We start from the raw sequence: 24,458 nt of genomic DNA, 5'->3' as shown, positions 1-24,458 counted from the left end.
GTGGTGGATCCTGGCACCTGACAGGCAGCTGTTACTTTCTTCTTATTCAACCTAGTGAGTGGGACATCAGTGTGCCTCACTATAGAGTCACCTATGACTAGTGTGTTGGGCAAGCTGTTTTGCCTTAGGTTGACTGGCACACTGTTTAGAAGAATTATGTGTCTCATGATTAGTATTGTGTCATGAGGGTCGAGTGCATTTCTACCTTGGAGGTTTCTGCTGTTTGGGAAGATTTTTATTGAGAGCCTCCATGAAGGTGGATGTTTGGTTTGTGTTTTTATGTAAAGGCAGTGCTGGTGTGTGTTCTGGAGGGCTATGTGTTCCATGTGGTGCGGTGCAAGTGTTGACCTTCTCCTCTTGATCAGATATTCTGGTCTTTGATGGTTCAAATCTTGAAAAAGCCTTGCATTTAGCAGGTGAAAGTGGTTGTATTTTGGTTTTATAATAAATTTGGTTTCAAGCTATTTTCAGTGTGCCTGGACCATTTGTATATGTAATATGGAGAAAATGCTAGAAAAATCAGGTATGCTATTCAAAACTAAAGAAATGTACATGATTTTCCTTGTATTTTCTCCATCTTCTCTCCCTTCTACCTCTAAAGTGTCCAAATTTCAACCTTTATTAGAAAAACAAAATGGAGCAAAGGAGATCTTTCTTTATCCATTGCTTCCTTTCCAAAGCACTGAAGTACTTAGTAAGCATGGAAACAAAGTCCCATACGCATGCACAGCACATCAAGAAAGCACTGAGATACGTAAACAAAGCAGAAAAACAACATTATACAAAAACATTCCTGGGGATTTAATAAAATCATTGTAGGAATAGTGGAAGGCTTACATGGAAGGTACCATGGCTGTGTATGTGGGTCCCCCTCAGCAGTGCACCTCACATATTAATGAAGGTGTGTTACTGAGGGAGAGCCATGTGGCATGGTTAGTAAATCAGTGTAGGCAGTGCATTACTGTGTCTGGAGATGAGTAACACATCCCCTGCACTGTCAAAGTGCCAGATAGCAATGTATGTATATGTAATAAAAAATTAATTTGTTGTGTAACTTTTTTTCTTTTTGCATGGTGCAGTGCTTAGCAATGGACATGTGCCAGATATCTAAAAATAGAAACTGGATACATTTAATTATTTAGGAAAGGTCAAGTTTAAGCACAGCTGACCGGGTTTGTGCAGTGTGCCTCTATGCTTAGTGATGCTTAAACGTAGTGGAGAGATATATGGAAAAGTATAACAACAGTTCACATAGCCATGTAGTTAAATGGATAGCGTGACAGCCTCATGTGCAATAGGTGCAGGGTTTGATACACAGACAGTTTTTTTTTTTGTAAATACACAGTATGAGACATCTTTTAAATCCCAATTAAATTCTGTTTGATTAAACAGACAGTTTATTAAATTTAGTTTGCAAATACAAATTTATGAGAAGTACTATTAAACCTTGATTGAATTTTGTATGAATACACAGGCAGGATATGAAGCTTTTATGTTGCAAATACACAGTTATGAGAGGTATGTGTAAAACCTTGATGGAATAATGTATGTATGCACAGACATGTTATTAAACCTTTTATTTTGCAATTATGCACTTATGTAATATATTATGAAATTCTGCTTTACTCTGCTCAGCTAAGCTCTGCTAAGCATATCTAAGACTTGTCAAGCACTGCTTAAACCAGGAATGTTTTAGCAGTGCTTGGCTGGTTTTCACATTGCTAAGCAATGCACATTTAAGCATTGGTCAGCTCAGCTAACCTGATTTGCACACCACTAAGCATTGCTAAACATTCCCTGTTTAAGCACTGCTCAGCTGAGCTCAGTGGGTTTGCGTACCAGTGCTAAGTGAAGTGCCACCTTTTTAAAAATGGCCCAATGGCAGTAAAAGGTGGGAAAACATCCTTATTTAACTCATTATATCTGAGTGACACCTCCAGGTGCATCTGCAGTTAACTCCTACTGACACCTCTAGGCGTCAAATATTTCTTGTTCTTATTTATATCAATAATTCCAAAATCATGTAATGTACACGGTTTTAAATTATTTCATCTTAAAGCTTACACAATGGCAAACTCAACTGCATTAATACTTGACCTCAGTCTAGTGTAGGTAAAGAGATATTAACTGTTGTTTCCATAATATTAATTTATATAGATATAATTTTCACATTTTCTAAATATTTCAACAACCAAGTAACACAGATATAACTTCTTAGCCTCTTATGAAAGCTCTCAGCTAAATGAATAAAATGTTCCTGACAGTATGTGTGTAACTTCAGTGGTTGCTGAGATATTGTAAGTTGTTTACAAAATATTACAAATGTAATAGTAACTGTGTTTACCGTGAGTTATAAAATTCAATTTAAGACTTAGAACCTAAAAAATACTACCACTATAAAAATAGTTTGTGCTGAAGGATTTGCCGTTTATACTTCTTTCATAACCCCTATGGTTCCAGAGATATAAACATTTGTTTGAAATGTGAGGACATAATTTGATTCTGACAAAAGACTTATGCTCTGCCCATTGGAGGTTACAGTGCAGAATTCCTGAGCTCCATTAGATTGAATGAGTTAAGTGCAACAGGTGGGAATACAGCCATAACCTGTTTGAGTTTGATCTTGGCAAAAACTATGGGAGGAGTTAGAGATGGTGCGCACTTCTGGGTGCAGCAGTGAGGCATTCTGGAGTCCAGGGTCATGGTTGGGCTCCTTATAAAATGCCATGATATCCAGCTGCTGCAGGGCCAGTTCCAGGGGTCAGTATACAAATCGGAGGCCTGAGACCTGCTGGCATGTGATCTCATCAGTGCAACTGGTATCTCCCACACAGGTGAGCAGGTGCATCATCATTATGATGACCTGAAGCATCATAAGGGGGATCTCTTGGCCACCTAGGTCTAAGATGCTAGAGATGGCAATGTCCCACCAGTTTGTAAGTATTGTTATAATTGTTTTACCAAATTCTACTCTGAATGTGTGATAGGTATGCATAATGGTGTGCTTCTCTCCCCACAGTTGCAGAGAAGAGAGATCACAACCTGGTGGCCCATGCAGGGCCCCTGCTAGATTGCACTGTGACTGTGGTGAGGATAGTTGTATCTTGCAATCTACAGTCATATAAACAAGAAAGAGTAAATTAGTAATTGCCAGTAAGGGTATTCAGTGTTGCTTGTACTGAAATGAATGTGGTCATAGACCTGGACTGATATAAGTAAGTAATGCCAGGCACAGTTCAATAAAGATGAAAGCATGAAACCTGCTAATGTTAATGAAATAAATTTGTACTGCATTAATAATGTTAAGGAAATAAAGTTTTTCCTGCATTATTTATTTATTTATTATTTATTTTATACCTATAATTGTGGAATTAGAGCTGTGTTGCAACACCTGCATTTTATGAACATTTCATCAATGAAGACTGCAGACATATACCAATCATTGTATGAAGTCACCCATAATAAAGCTGTGTCGTGCAATATGTGCGTATTTTGAGTTGTTTGTCATGAAATTAAGTATTACATCTGCTGTGAAGTACAAACATGAATAATACCAATAAGTGACTGAAGGTTTGCTAATAAAGAGTGTTTTGCGAAAATGTAATGTGGAGCTGTACTACAAGATATAATGCATTATGATAATTGTTCTGCACTAAGATCTGAACAAATAATCGGAGCACCCAAGGTATACTATGTATCTCAGGACTGTCTTGTGTTAACCATTCCATTTCAGCTACGTATATGCATTCCTGCTCTTAGGTACACTGCTGCAGGCAAGTATGAAACTCTAATAGCTGTAGACTGCAAATATACATCTGCAACTGTATATTGGTCAGGTAGGCAGCCCAGCACTCTGATATGGTCTGTACACATCACACATATTCCCACCAACTAGAGGTTAATTGTCTACACCTGCATTCTATATATTAATGCACACTTCACCTACTGTCACTGTCATGCATGAATCTCATGCATGTGTTTTCAAGTGTCACTGCAGTCTTGTATAACACTCTACCTTTATTACCTTGTCATACTTTGTTACCATGTAAGCTCTAGACACATATCAGTCTATCAATATTCAGCAGTGGCTCAGTAGCTCAGTTTAATAAATGGTAGGTGTGATGTACATTTTGTCACACACAGACCATGGTTGAAATCCAGGGACAAGTGCTACTAAATATTTATAGCAACAGCTATGTATTGTTAGCAGATCTTTGCCTCACAGGAATGACAGGTAAAAAATGGCTGTAGTTAGTTGTTCAAATGGGTTAATAATATCTGTGTTTAGATGTACTAGAGTGTTAATAGCATTGCTCAGCAAGGTGATAAGACATCAGTAAATAAAGTCAACAGGTAATAGTAATAAAAGTTAATAAAATAAATAAAACTATTTAATCATGGTATGGCTATATGCCTGGTGTGTCTGTGAATGCCTGCTGATAGTCTAACCTCATGCCTTCCAAGCCTGGCATGATAGATAAACTCTCTGTACTGTGCACGATACATGTATCTCAATTGTCACACTGTCGTGGACTGTGATCACTGTTGCTAAATCCCTTGGACACATAAGTATCAGCCACTAGACTTATGTCAATAGCACAGTCACACTATGTCAGTCCACAGTACATGTTGCTCATCATATATACCCCCCTGACATGTAATAGTCCCGTGTAGTTGTGTACGTATAGGTGTTACAGCTTGGCTCATACTGTCCCATGTGAATAGCTTGAGAGGTATGTAGGTGTTACAGAAGCTAAAGGGCACATGTGTAAATAATGTAAGGGCAGACTTGTAGAGTACATAAGAGTACTGTTGAAAACAATATAGCTTATACTGGTAGTAATGGAATGTATTTCTCTCTCTCCCCACCCCTTATCTGCATCATATCTTATTATTTTTATAGATTAGGTATGGTTTATTTTTAACATATGTTGTTCTCAAAACGTTATGTTGGGCCTTGTGTTTTATTATTGTTATGTATTACAATGGGTGCATATTAACAACTCTATATCTCATCTCATTAACAACTCTGTATGAGCACCTACAAGGATGCATGGATCGTGCCATCCCTAGCAAAACCAAGACTCACTCCCCTAAGAGAAGGAAACCAGTCTGGTGGACCCCTGCCATAAATAGGCTATACAATAGAAGGAGGAAACTATTTCAGAAAAAAAGCAAATCCCAAGAAGGAAAGACATCCCTGATCAGTATCAGTAAGAAACTAAGGTACCTCATAAAATCCTCCAAGGCTAACTTTGAAAGAAAAATAGAAAAGGATTCGAAAGATAACCACAAAGCCTTCTTTAGCTATGTCAAGAATCTAAGTGGCAACTCGCAAATATGCTCTGAGCTAGTGCAAAATAGCACAAAATATACTGAACCCACTGATATTGCCAACATCCTGGCAGATAGATTCAGTGCAAACTTCAACCCTCTCTCACCCCCCAAAAGGGCCCACAACAATACCGGAAAAGTGCAGTGTCCCGGAAATCACAGACGCACAGTTGAAAACAGCCCTTTCAAAAGCTAAAAGCACAGCATCAATGGGGCCAGATGGTGTCCCAGGCTGCATCTTGCACGAACTACAGAATGAACTAATCACCCACTTAAACATGCTGTTCATTCTCAGCCTCTTCACAGGCTATGTGCCCATAGAATGGCACACAGCAACAGTTATTCCACTCCACAAAGGAGGGGCCACAACTGACCCTGGTAACTATCACCCCATAAGCCTGACTAGCCTGGTCTGCAAGGCTATGGAGCATATCATCATGGAACTCATTAACAAAGACATTGGAAATCTCCAAACACTTGACCCGACCAAGTTCAGCTTTGTTAAGGGCAGATCATGCCTACTAAACCTGGTTGACCTCTTTGAGACAGTCACCAAGGCCATAGATGAGGGGAAGGTAGTTCACACAGCCTACCTTGACCTTGCCAAGGCTTTTGACACCATTCCCCACTCAGGAATTATAGAAAAACTCACCAGCCTGAACATAAACCCCTACGTCATGAGATGGTTTGCCAACGGCTTACAGACAGAACTCACACAGTAAGAATAGTGGGCTCTAGGTCCGACTCTAAACCAGTCACATGTGGTGTCCCACAAGGCTTGGTCCTGGGACCCCTACTGTTCAGCATATACTTCTCAGAAGTACAGGCAAACACAGGAGGACTATGGCTAACCAAGTTTGCCGATGACTGCAAACTGGGAGCCATAACTGAATCTTCAGCTGACACGGACATTCTCCAAAAGGGAATTACTGAGACGGACACTTGGTGTCAAAGTCATGGTCTCAAGCTAAATGCCAAAAAATGGATAGTTATCCCATTTAGGAAAAACAAAACACCCATGAATTACCACATAGGTGGCAGCCCCCTTAATACAGGAGAGGTAATAAGAGGTCTGGGTACCCAGGTAGACTGTAATCTCTCCCTTGACAATCATATTGCCAAAGTAGTCAGGAAATCCTTCTATGTAGCCCATCTAATTACTATAGGGTTCGCATCTAGAAATAAAGAGATTATAGTGCCTCTCTACTCATCACTCATCAGCCCCATTTGGGATGTACCTCACAAGACACTTCCAACAGCTGGAAAGACCACAAAAGTACCTCACCAAGAGAATTACTGGCCTCAAACATATGTCCTATGCAGCCCGACTAGAAAAACTCCAGCTGTACTCAGTCGCATATCGCTTACTCAGAGGTGATCTCTGCCTGACTTACAAAGCCATGTCCAACTCAGAAATGATGGACATGCTCCACCTAAAGAAATCCAAGTCACTGCAAGCCACTCACTCTAGTGAGCTAAACCTCACCACAACAATAAATAGAACATGCTGGAGGCATAGATTCCTGTCACAAAGACTCCCCATGCTTTGGAACAAAATTCCTAACTACATTAGGGAGAACCCCTCACTAACACTCTTCAAGAGAAACCTTGCTGAGTGGATGGGTAACAGAAAATACACCCCTGGGATCACATCATTGGCTCTTCTTGACAAAGGCTCAGTTAATTAATCAATGGGGCGGTGAAAGCTGACACACTCTGGCTAAGCTTATAAATGCCCTCGGGCAGATAGCCTAGTTCCTACCTATGAACCTATGAACATACCTTGTTGAATTACCTATGATGTTGGCCTTATTTATTTATTTATTTACATTTGTTGACTGGGCTAGTCTAACTGGATACATGTCCATTTTCAGTAGAGGCCTGGGGAGAGAACCTCCAAGCATAGACAGAAAAACATTTTTATACAATATTAATATAAAAAAGCTATTATCAAGTACAGATAACAATACTGGAATATTTGTGAAAGAAAAAAAGAAAAACTAAAAATATTGTGTTCTGAATTATTTAGAAAACAAAAAATATTGTGTTCTGAATTATTTAGAAGGGAATGAACTAAGAACAAATACAGAAGAATAAACAATATTTGACAGAGAAAAAACACAAAGAGTAATATACATTTTAAAAAAGTTATAACAAGTTTTTTTTTTTTTTGTTATGCCGTAACTGTTAATGGCATGCTGTTACAATACTGACTGTTATTCCACTTATTGTTGTGTTCCATATGCTATGCAATGTTATGTTACTGGGTTATGTGTAATGGTCTGGCATGCTGTTATAACTAACTACATGTGCTCTTCATTACTAACCTATACACTTTTAAAACCCTCAACGCCATAGCGTGACTGGGTAGACCAGGTCCTGGTGATCTGCCTGCCCTATCTCAGTCAGCCACGGCACTGGGTTCCAGCATGTCTGGGACCCAACCTGGTACTGATCCCTCTGCTGGCCCTGCACCACCTACGGATGGAAGTGCCTCAGGGGAAAGGGCCCATCACCCCTCTGGAGTGGGTGGGGTGAGGGAGTTGTCAAAAAGTGCCAAAGTACTGCAAGCAGACAATCCATGAAGGAAAAACCACTTTAATAACAAAACACAGCAGAGCTTTCAGATAGATTAGGATTATATCTGAAAGCTCTGCTGTGTTTTGTTATTAAAGTGGTTTTTCCTTCGTGAGGGAGTTGTCACCCAGTAACAGCTACCAGAGATGGTGCGCATGACTATGCACCATGGCTACAAAGATCACCTGCGCTGGATTGAGGGCAAATGGGCCAACCTGGAGTGGCAAGCTGGCCCTGGCGCCTAGCCCCCAGCACAGCCAACTTTGGGGCAGTGAAGGAGCCGTGTTGACTGCCCATGGGTGGGGACTTCAGTCTCACTGCTGCCATCTGGGGGAACATGTTTCGCTGATTCCAGAACACCCTCCCCATCCAAGGTGTTTACCCACCTCATGTGTCATACACTGCCCCTGTATGTTGTCTTGTCTGTCTTGTTTGTTTGCAAATATTACCTCTCCTACCCAACGTGCCTCCCCATATGTACCTATATCCTTTCCCCAACATTCCACTCTCTCCTTAAAAAAAAAAAAAGTCGGCATCTGTCCCACAAAAAAAATATCACCCCATACATAGCTCTTACTTCACAACAGCGTCCACTGGATGCACTTTAATCATCACATGCATCAATCAACACATTTATGTTGCCCTCAGAGGCTCCAAATTCCAAATTGTCTACAACCTGCACAGCTGTTGCTATAGAAAAAATGGAGAGCTATGGTCCTTTCCTACACATCCCTATCCGCACTTCAGTATGTTTTACCCCTGCTTTCCCCCATTTCACCACTTTCCTATCACCCCTTTTTTCTTTCTTTTTTTAAAATTAGTGTGGGTTTAAGTGGAGCTAAGCAGTGCATAGCGCAAACCCATGCAAACCTGCTTAAAACTGTTTAAAACTATCTAAAACACCTTCTCTGTTTCAGACACTGTTAGACATATCTGCAAAAAAAAAGAAAATTACCCCCTGTCAAGTGTCAAACCTAGGACCCTATCAACTACAGCATAGTGCATTAGACAACTAGGCCACTCAGCTCTGAATTAAAAAAAAAAGTGTTTCCATAAACATATCCTGATTGCCAATGACACACTTCTTGTACATATAATGGGAAAATTAACAGTGTGCTTGGGATTGTGATGCAGACACCAAACCAGTACACAGCAAATTAAATATTGTATGTACATGAGGCCTGGGATAGCAGGTATAGCTGTCAACTGCACAGACTGTTGCAGAATGTCCACAGTTGTTCCTCTTACTTTTGGCACAGATGCCACAAAAACCTTTTCTGGACACTGAAGTACTGACAAGTTAGTGCAGAGTGAGGTGGGAAAATCATGATAGACAGTTCAGTGTCACACATCATATTCATCCAAACACACATGGTAACATGACCCCTGTGTAACAGACTGTATGCATGCACATATATCTTGCAAATGCACCTACTGCAGTATCAACTCAGTAGCTCAGTCTGCTAAATCCCTAGCATGCTGTACATTTTGCCACCCATGATCTTTGGTTCGAATCCAGTGTGTTGTACTTCAATTACATGCTTATGAATAAAACAATAATGACTGAGTCCTGCAATTTTAACCAAAACAGGTTGCTGCTAGTGCATGCACTGCTACCCATCTTAGCATGCCAAAGGCCTGTAGGTAGGGATACACTGCACAAATATGTCTCGACTACCTATTTGTCGCCTAACACTCTCCAACTGGCACTGTAACATATCATATGAACCTTAAGCACATGCCTCACCTGGACTGTTATGGGTACACTCACCCTGGCTATGCTGTAATGACAAAGCTGACACTGCTCCCACACTGACACATACAGCTTGTAGTCCTTCAATGTGTTCATACTCCTCAGTAGGAGTCCTGGGCAAAAAGCAGCAGCTGCAGCCTGCAACATATGCAGCACGATGTTCAACTTCCCACTACACACCTACCATACCTTTCAATCCCCTAGAACAAGGAATCCACACTACACCCATACATGAAGGGGTGGGAGCAGAGGTCAAGTGACAGGGACATGTGTCACAGTCTGCCCCTACAAACATACACAACTGATAGACCAGCATCTACTGCAGCAAAATGCATATTCTGATGTGTATGACATATGACACTCACATCTTTCCCCTTACTGACCTCAATCCGCATTGTTTAACACTGAACTGCCACATAATCAGAAAGTCATTTGACAATGAGCAGACATAACATGCAAAACTGTGGACGTACCACATAAATCCCAGCAGTGAACAATATTTGTACCTACCCTCTGCAATGCTGTAGTCTCCACACCTCAGTGATATCCAACTCAAAGCCTAGGAAAGAGGCCAAGGCCTACATGAAGTCCTTAACTCATTACATTCAATTGATGCCTCCAGGTGCATCTGCAATTAACTCCCACTGACATCTCTAGACATCAAATATTGCTTGTTCGTATTTCCATCAATATTTCCAAAACCGTGCCATGCACAAGATTTTAAAGAATTTCATCTTAAAGCTTACACAATGGCAATCTCAACTGCATTAATATTTGACCTCTGTCTAGTGCAGGTTAACAGATATTAACTGTTGTTCTTATGATATTAATTTATATAATAATTTTCACATTTTTCAAAATATCTCAACAGCCAAGTAACACCAACATAACTCTTTAGACTCATATGAAAGCTCTCAGCTATATGAATAAAATGCTGCTGACAGTATGTGTATAACTTGAGTGGTTGCTGAGATATTGTAAATTGTTTACAAAACATTACAAATGTAATAGCTATTGTGTTTACTGTGACTTATAAAATGTGATTTAAGACCTGAAATGTAAAGAATACTACAAATATAAAAGTAGTTTGTGCTGAAGAGTTTGCCATTTATACATCTTTCATAACCCCTATGGTTCCAGAGATATGAACATTTGTTTGAAATGTGAGGACATAATTTGATTCTGTCAAAAGGCTTAGGCTCCGCCCATTGGAAGTTACAGTGCAAACTTATTGAGCTCCATTGGAGTGAATAAGTTAAACAGTGCACTGTTGTGCCATGGCATTGGCTAATGAAATTGCAACCCAGCTGTTCTGTATGCAATTAGCAAGTCTGAGCCACTGATTGGCGCACAGGCAATCACCTGTTCATGAGAATTACCTATAAAAGGCAAGTAACTGCCTATGGTAAACAGGTCTGTGACTTGCTTTACAAAGACAGACTGTGATATCATAAGCATTATACTTCAGGATTTCTGCACAAAAAGGAGTACAGCACTCTACCGTGTATGTAATTGAAGTCCCCATGTAATGGGATGCAGATTGGAGGATGCAGTTATGGGGAATAGGGATTACAACAGTGGGTCTGTAGTACATATCTTGGAATGACATGTTGCTGATAGTCAGCTGTTCCGCAGCTACAGGTTTCCCTTTCAACTATGTCTGCTGTGATGTAAATCACAGCTCTGGCCCTCTGAGTCCCTCCTACAATGGTCAGCTTCTGTACGAATGCTACTGGACTGTGTGTTACACAATAGTAACAGTAAGTAATGATGGACACAGCTGGAATATCACATGATGTACTGCCATTCAGCTCCTCTCAATCTAAGAATGTCACACAGGAATAGTTCAAACATTGTACAGGTGTCCCTGACTGTCCCTAATGTACTCTGGCTAACTCACTGTGTAGTCGACATCCATATCTTATCCCTTGAGAGCTATGGCCAGCATACCTTGTGACCCCCTACAGCCGGACTCCAGGTCATAGCCAGTAATAGTGAGGGGACACAGGCCCGACTACAGTGACAGAGTATTCAGCATACAAAGTAAGGGAATGAATACAATACCAGATTTTTCACAGCCTGAGAACAACCATTAAGTATTGTCCAACCATTTGTCAGACATCCACATTTTATTGGCAGAGGGTCCACATATATCAGGCACATGTACACATTCCACAAACATCTCTGCACTGCAGAAGTCAGATACCAACAGGGAAGATACCATACAGTACATTTGCAGTACTGTCTGTCATTGTGTCACATGGCTGTTGCTGAACTGTCCCCATATACTTGTAGTAACACTCACCTATTTGTTGGATGGTGGCTCTATTACATGGCACTGAGACGTCACCCATACGGGACACACCAGAGTAGACAGCATTGATGGGAGTGGAGACATAACAACACACTCCATCACAGCAGACAGAGCCATAACCAGTTTTCATAGGATCATAGGAGATTACTAGGCTATTGGAACTGAGGCCCTTAGAAGCCTAGCCAAGAGTATAGCCTATGTTTATACAAGTTAGCACCTAATGCCTCAGTCCAACAGAGACTCTGGTGGAATCCCAAGAATATATTTTCTGTTTTTCATCCACTTATCCAGGTTGTGCTTAGAAAGGGGTAAAGAGGTACTCTGCTTGACATGCAGAGGGAGTCTATTCCACAGATGGAGGAGCCTCTGGGACACAAACCTGTCTCACCAACAAGTCCTGTTGAGATCACAGACCAGGTTGAGGGCATGCGTGTGGGTTGCTTGAGTGGAGCTGGACTTGCAGATATGCAGCAGTCCCATCAAGATGGGGTCCGTGATCACCTTGTATGCCATACAGAGGTCTTCTCTGAGGAGTCTGTATGAAACTGACTAGAGGAGTTGGCCTTTTAGCCTATCTGTGTATGGTATGATGTTTGAGGCCCTGGATGCTCCTGGTAAGGAACCTCTGTGGTCTGTCCAGCTACTGCATATGCTTTGTGAGGTACATGCTGAAAGGGGCATTGTGCTCAGTAATGGGCATTATTAGGGAAGAATACAGGGATGTTATGACCTCATTGTCCCTGGATGATATACCCTTACTTATGAGGTGGGCTATGTAGAAGGCGTTCCCTAATATGGGAGCAACATGTCATTCAAATGTCAGTTTGCTATCAATCTGTGTGCCCAAATCTCTCACGACTAATTGCATGCTTAGGACGTTGTTATTAATATGATAATTTGTGGGGATGTCACTCTCCACAAAGGAGATGATGATGCATTTTGTGGTATTCAGCTTGAGGGCATGTTTCCATCACCAGTCATTTGTCTGAGCGAGACCCTCTTGGAGAATGCCCACATCACTAGGGGATTTGGTGACAGTACTCAGCATGTAGTCATCTGCAAACTTTGTCAGCCATAGCCCACTGGTTTTGCCCTGCACCTCAGAAAAGTTTATCCCAAATAACTGAGACCCCAAGACAGAGCCCTGTGGTATGCACTTGTTACGGGTCTACTGCTTGAGGTGGCTTCCCCTATATTGACTAAGTGAGTTGTATCAGATCACCAGTTTGCTACCCATCTGGTAACATATGGATTGATGTCAAAATGAGAGAGTTTATCTATTATGGCCAAGTGGGGAATAGTGTTGAAGGCTTTGGCCAGGTCAAAGTAGGTGGTATGCACTGTCTTCCCTTCATCCATGGCTTTGGTGACTGTCTCAAAGAAGTCGACCAAATTTAACAGACAAGATCTCCCCTTGACAAAGCCAGACTGTGTGGGATTGAGTGTTTGTAGATTGCCAATGTCCTTGTTAATGAGTTCAATGATAATTTGTTCCATGGCCTTGCAGATCAGGCTAGTTAGGCTGATGGGCCTATACCTTCCAGATCAGTCGACGCTCCACCTTAGTGTAAAGGGATGACAGTGTCTTTTCCCTACTCAGCTGGGACAAAGCTGGTACTCAGACTTTGCTTGAATACAGTACCTAATGGTGCTGCAAGTTCATGCTTGAGTTAATGTAGGATGCAGCCTGGAATGTTATCGGGTCCCATGGAGGCTGTATTTTTTACCATTGAGAGGGCAGTGATGACCTGTTACCTAGATATAAGAGAAAGGTGACAGGTACTGGGGATGTCCTGATCAAATGATGGGGGCAGCAGAGGGTGAAGTTTTCATTGAATCTGTCAGCCAGCAAGTTTGCTATATCTACAGCATTTGTATATGTGGCGTCCTTGACCACCACTTCTGAAAAGATATCGGTGCTTCCTTTGAGGTTGCCGGCATATTTGAAGAAGGACTTATGATTGTCTGTAGCAGATATTGACAATTTGGACTTGAAGTTTGCTTTGGAGGAGGTCAGTAGTGCTCATATTTGCCTGTTCAGGCTAAGGAGACATTGCTTCCTATTGGGCACCTGCTCCTTCTTGGTCTTGAACAGGACTTTTTTCTGCTTGTTATTGAGTTTATTTATTGCAGATGTCCACCAGACAGGTTTACTTATCCTTGAAGAGGATGATTTAGTCCTGTTGGGTATTCCTAATTCCATGCATCTATACAAATGCTCGTATAGTGCTTTGGTGTAGTTTTGGATATTGGTGCCAGTTTCTACAGAGAGGGATGGGGCTGTGAAGCTGTTTATACCATCCTTCAGGAGGCTGTAATCAACTTTAGGGAATATTTTATGTCTGACCTAGCTAGATGGGTATTGTGGGAGATGGTGACTTTGAACATGACTGCTTCATGGTCGGATCTTACCAGGGAAGACTATACAGTAGGGATGCTGGAATGGTTACTCGTGTTGTTTAATATCAAGTCCAAGATATTTTCACCTCCTGTGGGTGTATCAACTAGCTGTTCCAAGATGTATGCTTTGACAAAATCGATGAATCTCTGACCATTTTTGGTCTGCCATGAGTAGTTTTTCCAATCTATGTTTGGGTAGTTAAAAGTCACCGAGGATCAGGGTAAAGGGTTGAATCCTAATAAAGTCAAACAGGTCCATATAGGTGAAATGGGCATCCAGAGTCAGATGTGGGGATTTTTAGCTAGCTATGATTTAAATAGGGGTCTTGTCAAGGGTTAACTGCACCTGGAGTGTCTCCTTTGTGTCATACTGTTTGACCAGCCTGGAGGTTTGTATGTCTGTGATATATAGTGACTCCCCACCTCCTTTGGCTTTATTGCTCACAGTTTGGTGTCTAAATGTATGATATAATGGGTAAGCAGGTAAGGCTGGGGTGCTCTCTGCAGCTCTGAACAATGTTTCTGTGACTGCACAGAGGGCAGCATTTTCCAGGGTTAAGAATGCTTGCAATGAGTGCAGTTTCATGTTTAGACTCCTAGAGTATACCAGCATGACCTTTAAGATGTGTTTTGTTGACATTTCTATGTTTGTAGTGTTAACCTCATCACTTTTCCTAAAAAGGCACTATGGGGAGGCAAGAACTTTAGCAGAAGTCTGAAGCCTAGGTGAGACAGATGCATGCCATTTCTGGCAAAGCATCATAGTCTGTCAATCATATCTTCCCAGGCTGTCAGGTACTGGATCCCCCTGGAATGGCACCAGAAACTAAGCCAATTGTTAAAGTCAATCATTCCTGTTTGCATTGAGGCATCATTGTGGGTGATAGCAAAATGCTGCTTAAGGCTAGGGACATAAATGCCTGGGACATATAATCAGCAAGCTTGATCATGTCTCTCTTCATATAGTCCAGGGAGGTATATCTCAAGTCATTCACACCAATATGCACTATGACAGAGTCATAACAGTACCTGTTGTTGAGAGACTTCAGTGCATATGTGATATGGCAGAGTATGGCACATGACAGACAACCTTTTCAGTGCTAGGTATACTGGCTTGATAGGGAGAGAGCATGGAATCTAGGTTCCTAATGTAATCGCATCTCTCACAAATTGTGTTCCTAGGTGGTGGTAGTAGATGGTTGTCCATCTGCAAGAGGCAGTTGCTACACTGTGTCAGGATGCCCATATCAGCCAGACTGGCAGGAGAAACTGTAGGACATTTTCCATCCATATTTGTCAGAATCTGAGGGAGAAAGGCCAGGAAGACCTAAGGGGTGGGCCTAAAGCCCAAGTGCTTAAACCAAATGTAAGATGTTTACAATAACTCTTACAATTTAGACAGGTTATAAACAAGCAGTAATAAATGCAACAGAAAAGATACAGTTGAACACTTTAGAGAACATGCAGCAAGTATCAGGAAAAATCACGATGAGCAGGAAAATGCAAGATATATTGCCACTATGTTGCTGATAGCCACATACATACTGTGTTGATAGATGGCGGGGTATCATGTGGTAGTTAGTGGAGGATAGTCCTGTCCAATTTGGGTGTGCAGGGTGTGTACATAGTGGAGAGCAATGTATGTGGTTCTGTGATGTGGTCCCCTCTTCTTGTCTTTCAAAAATGATGTACAGACAGAGGCACTCACCTTTTTCTGCTGCCGAAAATGATGTGATCCTGGATGTCCTCAGACTGCAAAACAACATTCTGCTTTCCAGGTATTGCCAGAATCAGGAGCAATGTCGTGCATTGTGGGCTGACTTCATAACATCAGTAAACCAAGTAGGGCTACATGAAAGAAGCTACAAGCAGGTCCGACAGTGGGCAACCAACATGATAAATAAAGCACAGCAAAGGGCCACTGCTGTGGCCAGGGACTGTACTGCCACCAGTGGAGGGCCTGCAGTGGAATAACTACTCTTGTTCCCAGGGTAGTTAATAGCAAACCTGGGATCAACCACCAGCTCCCAAGCATCCATCACCACATATGTCAAGTAGGTGGGTGGCACAGCTTTCACACCAGAGTGTCCAGATAAGCCTTCTGTGTTCATCACTGTAATACTGTAGCAGTCATTGTAGCAACCTCTGCATACCGGTACATGGATGTAAGGTCAACCTGCATTTGGGGTGGGGATTCTTTGCAATGCACACATACTAAAAATGTCAGCAATGTGGGCAGTATCACAGCTGCTACTGTACATGTCGATATATGCACATATTATCCTGTAACAATGAAACATTTGTATTTGCAGACAATACCTCTCCCTCACATTTCCATAGGTACATCTGGTGTGGCCAGAGTCCAACATCCTCTAGGCGTTGAGTGTGAAACTATTTTGGTATGGCTGACATATACCATAAGAATGTTAAGGGCGGCCAGTTTGCTATAGACACAACTGTTATGCTTAGCCAGAGTACAATGCTTGTATGTTCAGCTTTGGAGGGGTTGACTGCAGTGCATTGAATTGGTAATCACAGTAGTGTATTTGTATGAGCTGTTACATATTTGCACTGATTTCTGTGAAGGTCTATACTGTTTACTATACAGGGGGCAATAGTATGGTGAAGATGAGTGCACTGTGTTTTAGGTGTAGGTCCATTACATACAATGACATATCACTTATCTCACAGGTGTATAGTACTGCCAATATTAACTGAATGTAGCTGAAGTGCATGTTATTAAAGGCCTGTCTTGTCTGTGTATGTTGTAGTCTGCTTATGTGTTGTGCATAGAATCAGAAATAAGATGTAGTATATATAATGCAGTTGTGGCACCTCATCTGTATGTGTGTGTGCGTGTGTGTGTGTGTGTGTCTGTGTGTGTGTGTGGATCAGCAGACATAATAGTGCAGGTATTAATGTAAGTATGTTGTCTTCCTCTTCACAGGTGACCATGGGGGCTGGAGTGTGTTCCCCTCACAACCTAATGTCAGTGTCTTATTGGACTCTGATGATGATGGTGCCTATAGTGAGACACAGGTGGGGTTGTTGGGGGCTGAATCTGTTCCATGGGTTGACTTCCCACTTCCTCCTCCAATGTCCCTGCACACAGTCAGTATGAACACACATACCCAGTCCTCTTTGGCCACAGATATTGGAAAGTCAGAGTTTGGTGGCATTGAACAGGAAAGTGTGGTGACTACGGCATCAGCAACTTTAGACACTAGGCATAGCCAGAGAGATGGCATGATTCCACACAGGCAGATTGGCAGTGGTGCTTGAAGGAGGAATGCTGCCCATCCACCACCTGCCAGAGGTGTCACATTATTCGGTCCATCATAGAGGCACAAGCATGTTCTGAATGCAACACCAGATTGATGCTCAGGATCATGGATGGATCACTGTCTGGCATCTGTGACTCCATCCACAACATTGGTGATGCCATGCATCATTTCACTGATGTAGTGGACAAATGGTGGGATGTGACATTGTCAGTCTTTGACCACACATTGTCTGTGCTAGAACATGTGGTGGGAGTAAGGCATCGGACATGTGACCATAGGTCAGTAACGACATCTACTTAGAGTCCACTTGGCCATGCACATTCATGCTCCTGTAGTGGCAGCACCTCCAGCACTGCAGAAGGTAGGGTGCTGTCCCACACCATGATGTGGCAGACAATGGCCACATGGTCCTGGGTGGTTCCATGAGGGACACAGGGCCAGCAGACACTAGTCATCATCAGCAACTAGTACCACATCTAATCCTGGGCATGGTGGTGCCAAAGCCAGTTCCTGTGTTTGTGGCCAGAGATGGTAAACTGCCCAGTCTGCCATGTACGGTCCACTGCTGTTCAACATACCCATGTGCAGGGCTAGCACATGGCTTGACTGTGTACATGCACACACTCATACATCAGTGTTATATGCAAGTCACCAACAGACACACATGGCACCTCTACATTGCCCAGCTGACCACCACCACTTCCTGCCTCCCACACAAGATGTCAACTGTTTGGCACAGCCTAGGCCTCTGGCACCCCCACACCACACCCTGTGCATGTGATGATACCTGTGCCACATCCCTGCCATCCATAACATCAATGCAGGGATATGCAAATACATGTCGGATGCACAGGGTGACTATAGTACATTATATGATGTTTATTGCAGTTCTGTTATGCTATGACAGGTGCTGTTTTCTGGCATGTGTCATGAGTACACATTAATGTGTCTGTTCTTTTGTTGTATGATGTTATATTCGTGGAGGTGTTGCAGACTGATAGGTGTCTTTCTGAACTTTGTATGTTTTTGTTGCAGGGGTGTGAGTGGCTACACTGCAGATACTTAGTAGCAATACAGTGGTTCAGGAAGGCATGGTAGCAAAGCAGAAATATGATATCAGCAAGGTAAGGCTTTATATGTGCATGGTTACCTAGGTGCATCTATGTAGAGCAGTGTTTCAGGGACAATGGGGCAGACAGCATGATCTTGCACACATACCCCATGACAAGGCATGCCACCCATGATATGTGTTACATGGGTGCTGTGTACCAACAGATATAGGTGGTGGCATAGCATTTATGCCTAGGTAGTTGTGGGATATTTAGGGGCAGCAGGTACTCATAAGGCCTTAAAATGAATAACCATTGCACACGCAGTGGCAAGACAGCCACACTGCTGCAAAGGGATATATTTACACACACATTCACAGAGTTGCTTTTTTGGAGATTAGAAACCTTACCTATTTGGTAGCAAATTCTATAGCACATGCGCCACAGAACTTATGCATTTTGAGAATGCTTGCCACTGCTGTTAATGTGGATGGCATCAGCAAGCCCTGCAAAGGATGCCAATGGGGGGGGTTGACAAGGCCTCAAAATGTATAAACATTCCACACAGATAGGCACACTGCTCCAAGGGGATATATTTGCACAAACACACAGAGTTGTCCCTCTGAGATTAGAATCCCTACCTATCTAGTGGTATATATTATAGCAGTAAGCCCTTATCTCATGCGCCCCAAAGATTATGTGTGTGTTGGGAGTGTCTCCCAGTGCTGTTAAGGTGGATGACAGCAGCAGCTGTTGCCAGGTAGGACATTGTTGTGGAGGACACTAATCACAGGGCCTTAGCATGATGGACCATTGCACAGACATGGGCCTGATAGGCATGTCTGTACTGCTATATGGGTAATATTTACATATACACACACAAGGTGGATGATGTCAGATAAAAACTGTTACCCACCTAATATTATACACTACAGCTTACAGTACTAGTTGCACACATCACCGGTTACATATGGTGTACAAGTGGCTGCAGCACTACATCACTCTGTACCTAATATCTATATATAGATATATAGATACATACATAATATATCTATATGTGCTACATGGTGATAGATTATAGTAATCATGTCTGCAGGGGATAGGGAGAGAAACATAGATATACATAGCTGTCTGTATGCACAGAGATACATTCACATCTCAATTCTTTAGGCAAAGGCATCAGTCATGGGATGACACTGGCTAAGTGTGGGAGCATGCCCAGTGTGACTGTCAGTAATTTCAAGGTGACTCCAGGCCAGACCTACATGTAACCCAGCCCAGGAGTTTGTATGCTACAGCCAATTGGCTGCTGCACCTGATTGAACAGTTCAGCACCTCCCTGATATTGTGTCAAAGGGATTCCCCAGCTGTGAGCTGCAGATAATATTTGAGTCATACCTAGGGTATGTACAGATTGTAATAGACTGTACAGGGTTTTCCATCATATGTTTGGTACATATTACATAGCATTGTGATTTCCTGGTACATCAGTGGCAAATCATTATAGATTAATGTTAGGAACTGATGAGAGACATTTGAGTTTCTGACTGTATACACAACAGGGCACCCATGCTACTGCATGACTTGTTATTCTCTGGCCTTTCTACATTTGCCTGGTCAGTAGTTAATCCTTGTCCTTATATGTGGACCTTTGTCCACCTTCTGTTCATGGCTGTGTCTATAGTTCCTGCTCTAAGTAGATGCAGTTATGCTGAGACTGGGGTATATGATGTAACAGCACACACAGGGTTACAAACGTGACACCTCTGACTGTACATGTTTAGTAGGATGTCCATAATTCTGACCCAAATGTCTGCTCTGCTCCTCAGAAGTTTTTTTGGTAATATGCCATTACATGGTGCCCACTGACTTGTTGTAGGTGCAGACACTGTTACGTGAAGGCCTTTATATCCTGCTGCAACTCTGACTTGTTCCAACATGCTGTTATACTAACTATCTTCTAGGTTACCCAGAGCATGTGTATTGTCCATAGCCATGGTCCCCTGCCCCTCCATTGTCCCTGGCTTTGTTCATCTTTCTTGTGGTAACAAATAGTGACATATTGACAGTCTTTGTTACTCCTGTCATAGGAGCACCTCACATGCAAAACTGTAGGTGCAGCCAGCTTCAAACCATGAGCACAATCAACTATACTAATGAACTTAGCCCACTGATCCATACCAGCCACAAGAAAGTGAAGTGTAATTCAACAGCAGACAGATAAATGTTGACCCCTGCATATTTAGGAAATCGAAAATGTCACCAGGTTGATTGGGAAAGCCCTGGTAGTGTGTGGTTTGCTGCTATAACCTTGCAAACATGCTGTTACTGCAGTTGTATGGGAACATGGGTGCATTGGGGTAGGGGACTCTAGCTCTGACAGTCATGCATCTGTCCTATGACCCCACTGTTTGTCATTTCCCTCACATAGTACAGTGGGTTGTGCTTCCTTGTGGCCTGCTTATTATGGGGCAGCCAGTATTGGACAAGGAGTCCCTGTTTTCACACATAGCTGTTAGTTCTCTGCAGGTAGCCCAGTAGCCCACTCTATTCCCTGCAATACATGCAGCAGGTCCATACATATGCTACCATAGGCCTAGTACCCCATACGTTTGTTGTAAAGAAGAGTGACTTAACTTGTGCCTGCAGCAGGTGAAATGATAGTGCTTCAGGGCTGACTCTGTCAGATGCACACAGTACACAACCAATAAATGGTAAGGTACAGATTGTGCAGTGTGGCTGGCATCCTTTTTACTATGAATGTGAGTTGGAGTGAGGTGTCAGTCCCTAGGACCCTAGGTTGCCAGTGCATTTTCTATGCATTGCTTCTGCCAAGGCCAGGGTGTACTGGGCATGCCTACATCTGCCTACAGGGACCAGCTCTGGGGGGGTTCCTCCTCTGAGTCCCTCTGTGGCTCTGGCTGTGAGGAAGTTGGCACTGGTGGGGGGCTGAGTGTCCCTTTCATGTGATGTTACTGCCACAGCTGATTCCACAGGATCATATGGTACAGCAAGGCACATACTGTGAACATCTGTGCACATGTGGCTGGAGAATACTGCAGGGCTCCATCAGATAAATCAAGACAGTGGAATTGTTACTTGAGCAGCCCAAACACACACTGGATGATGTTCCTAGTTTGTGCATGTGCCTCATTATGGCATTCTTTAGTAGGTGTGTGTGCATTTCTGATGGGTGTCATCATCCACGGTTCCAGTGCATAGCCAGCATCCCCCAGTAGATGGCTGTATGGGATGTCCCCCCGGCAAATGACTGGTACAGCTTTGATGTGTGCCAGATATGGGAGTCATGATAACTGCCAGGGCTGCCAGCACACACACTCATGATATTGTCCTAGGCATTGCACATGACCTGGCAGTTGACTGAGTGGTACTCCTTGTGGTTGACGTAGACTCTACCCTCCTCACCAGGTGGTGCTTTGTTGTGCACATGTGTGCAGTCTATGGCTCCCAGTCACTCAGGAGAATATACTACACAGTTGAAGAGATGCATACTGCTGGCCCTCTCCTCAGGGGTGCAGGGTAAATAAATATTCTCACTGGCATATGTTTGCATGGCAGCCAGGAAATGGTGGAGTACCCTGGATGCAGATGCCTGTGAGACACTCATCATGTCACCAGTTGGTTTTGAAAAGTACCTGTAGCTAGTATTCTAAGGGCTACACATACCTTTGTTTCCACTGGGATGGGTTCCCTTCTCTTGGCTCTGGGTCTGAGCTGAGGATGGCAAAGCTTGGTGAGTTCTTGTAGTATGTCCCTTTCCACCCTGTAGTGCTCCACAATCTCTAGCTCATGTAGCTCCTGGAAGGATACCCTGGACCTGAACACTCTTCCCCTTCATAGTCTAGGCCTATTGTCAGCAGCAGCATAAGCACTGCCCTCAGCCTCTAGCACATAAGATGTAGCAGAGCAGCAGCAGCAGCCCCTAGCATTCTGTCAGTTATAATTTCCAAATCTGTACTCCAATGGTGCAGAGTATGTGTGAAAAATAAAATTTTGGAGTGTATGCATACTTTATAGTGGTCCACTGCAGATGTAGCCTGTGTGATTGGTCAGCTATGATGCATTCCACCTGTCAGGTATATCACTGAGCGGTTTGAATGGTCCAATGTTAGTGGAACAGGTCTTATCAGTAGTTTAGACATGATTGGCTTTCCCAAGCTATTTCCTTTCTTTATTTTTTATTTTTGAACTGCCTTCCCTGCTAAGCACTGTGACATGGCATGCAAACCCGTGTCACAGGTATAAATTCTGTTCTGTAGTCAGGACACACCCCCTATGTACAGGCATGCCCGCACAGCATAAACCAGCTAAAACACGTGCCCTGCAGCAAATCAAAGCTCAGCAATACTAGACCCACCCACCCCCACCCCCCCTGCTTAGCTGAGCAGCCCACTGCACAAACGGGCACCTCTGAACTCCAATCCGCTTAAACATAATGTGACACACTTTCTTTTGATGTCAGCTACCTCTTCTGTGGATACCAACATGCTTCAGAGACTACTCCAATTTTATTTATGGACACATTAGCCCATTTTTGCTATTCACTAACCCCAGCTCATTTGCATACTGATCTATGCACACAATCTGGATACTTCAGTATTCCAGGGCCTGACTCCTTAGCAAGCACTGAAATCTACCATTATACATATTGCTTGCAGGGCCCTATAATGCATTATTCTTACATATGTCTTGTTTTTGGATTTTACAGTTTTTAATATATATATATATATATATATATTTTTTTTTTTTTTTTTGCATAGCGGCATGCTGCTTTAGAAACATAGAGTTGTTGTACCCAGCTGATATCCATAACCATTATGGTGTCTGCAAAATATATGAATGCCATAAGAAGGCTGAATCATGCTGTGCTGATGATGCCATAAGAAGGCTGAAACATGCATGTCCACAGCTAGTAAGGTTTTGCTCTCTTGGCCTGAATTTTTTCCACAAATAGCCTTAAAAAGAAAAAAGTCATGGATGTGTAGAATTTATTTATTTATTTCAGTTTGATTACTGGGGAAGTCCACTGGGCCACAAAGTACCCATTTTCAGTGGAGGCCCGGGGAGAAAAGCTCCAAAGTCAGTACAATCAATTAAATGTCCAAATAGTAAGAATAGATAATAAGAACAAACAGTAAGAATACATAATAATAACAGTGCAAAATAACAAGAACATAAATTTTTTTTTTTTTTTTAGATAATTTGCAATATTGTCTTCTTTACAGTCAACTGGGAGTAGGCTAAATCATTTTTGGGAATTAGAAATGAAGTCTGCGAGTAGATTTGTGAAGGGGTAAAGAGGGGCTTACTGTAGAAAATCTGTATGATTTATATAGGGTGAAAGCAGGAACATATCCATTTGGAGGAAAGGTGTGAGTAGAGTTGGGTCTTGAAGTGATCTGTGTTAGCTATAGTCCTCAGTGATGGAGGTAGAGAGTTCCATTTTTTGCCTAGAGAGAAGGATAGTAGTAGCTTGCCAGCGGAATGTTTAGGTCTGTGAATGGAGATTAGGTTTTGGTGTTCTGATCTCAAAGTTTGGTTAGGGATGTAAGGGGGAAGGATGTTGGATAAAGCTGGGCATTTTTCTGGATAGAATATTAGTTTGTGAGCGGTTGTTAGTTGAAGATAGTCAAGGTGGTTAGGGAGTTCTAACCAGTTCAGGGATTGAAGGGTAAGGCAGTGGTGGGTTGAGGTTTTGGATTTAGTGGCAAATTTAGAGATCTTGT

Source organism: Protopterus annectens, chromosome 2.part1, assembly GCF_019279795.1.
Source record: "Protopterus annectens isolate FY-2018-M chromosome 2.part1, PAN1.0, whole genome shotgun sequence".
Lineage (NCBI taxonomy): Eukaryota > Metazoa > Chordata > Ceratodontiformes > Protopteridae > Protopterus > Protopterus annectens.
This window is presented reverse-complemented; position numbering follows the sequence as displayed.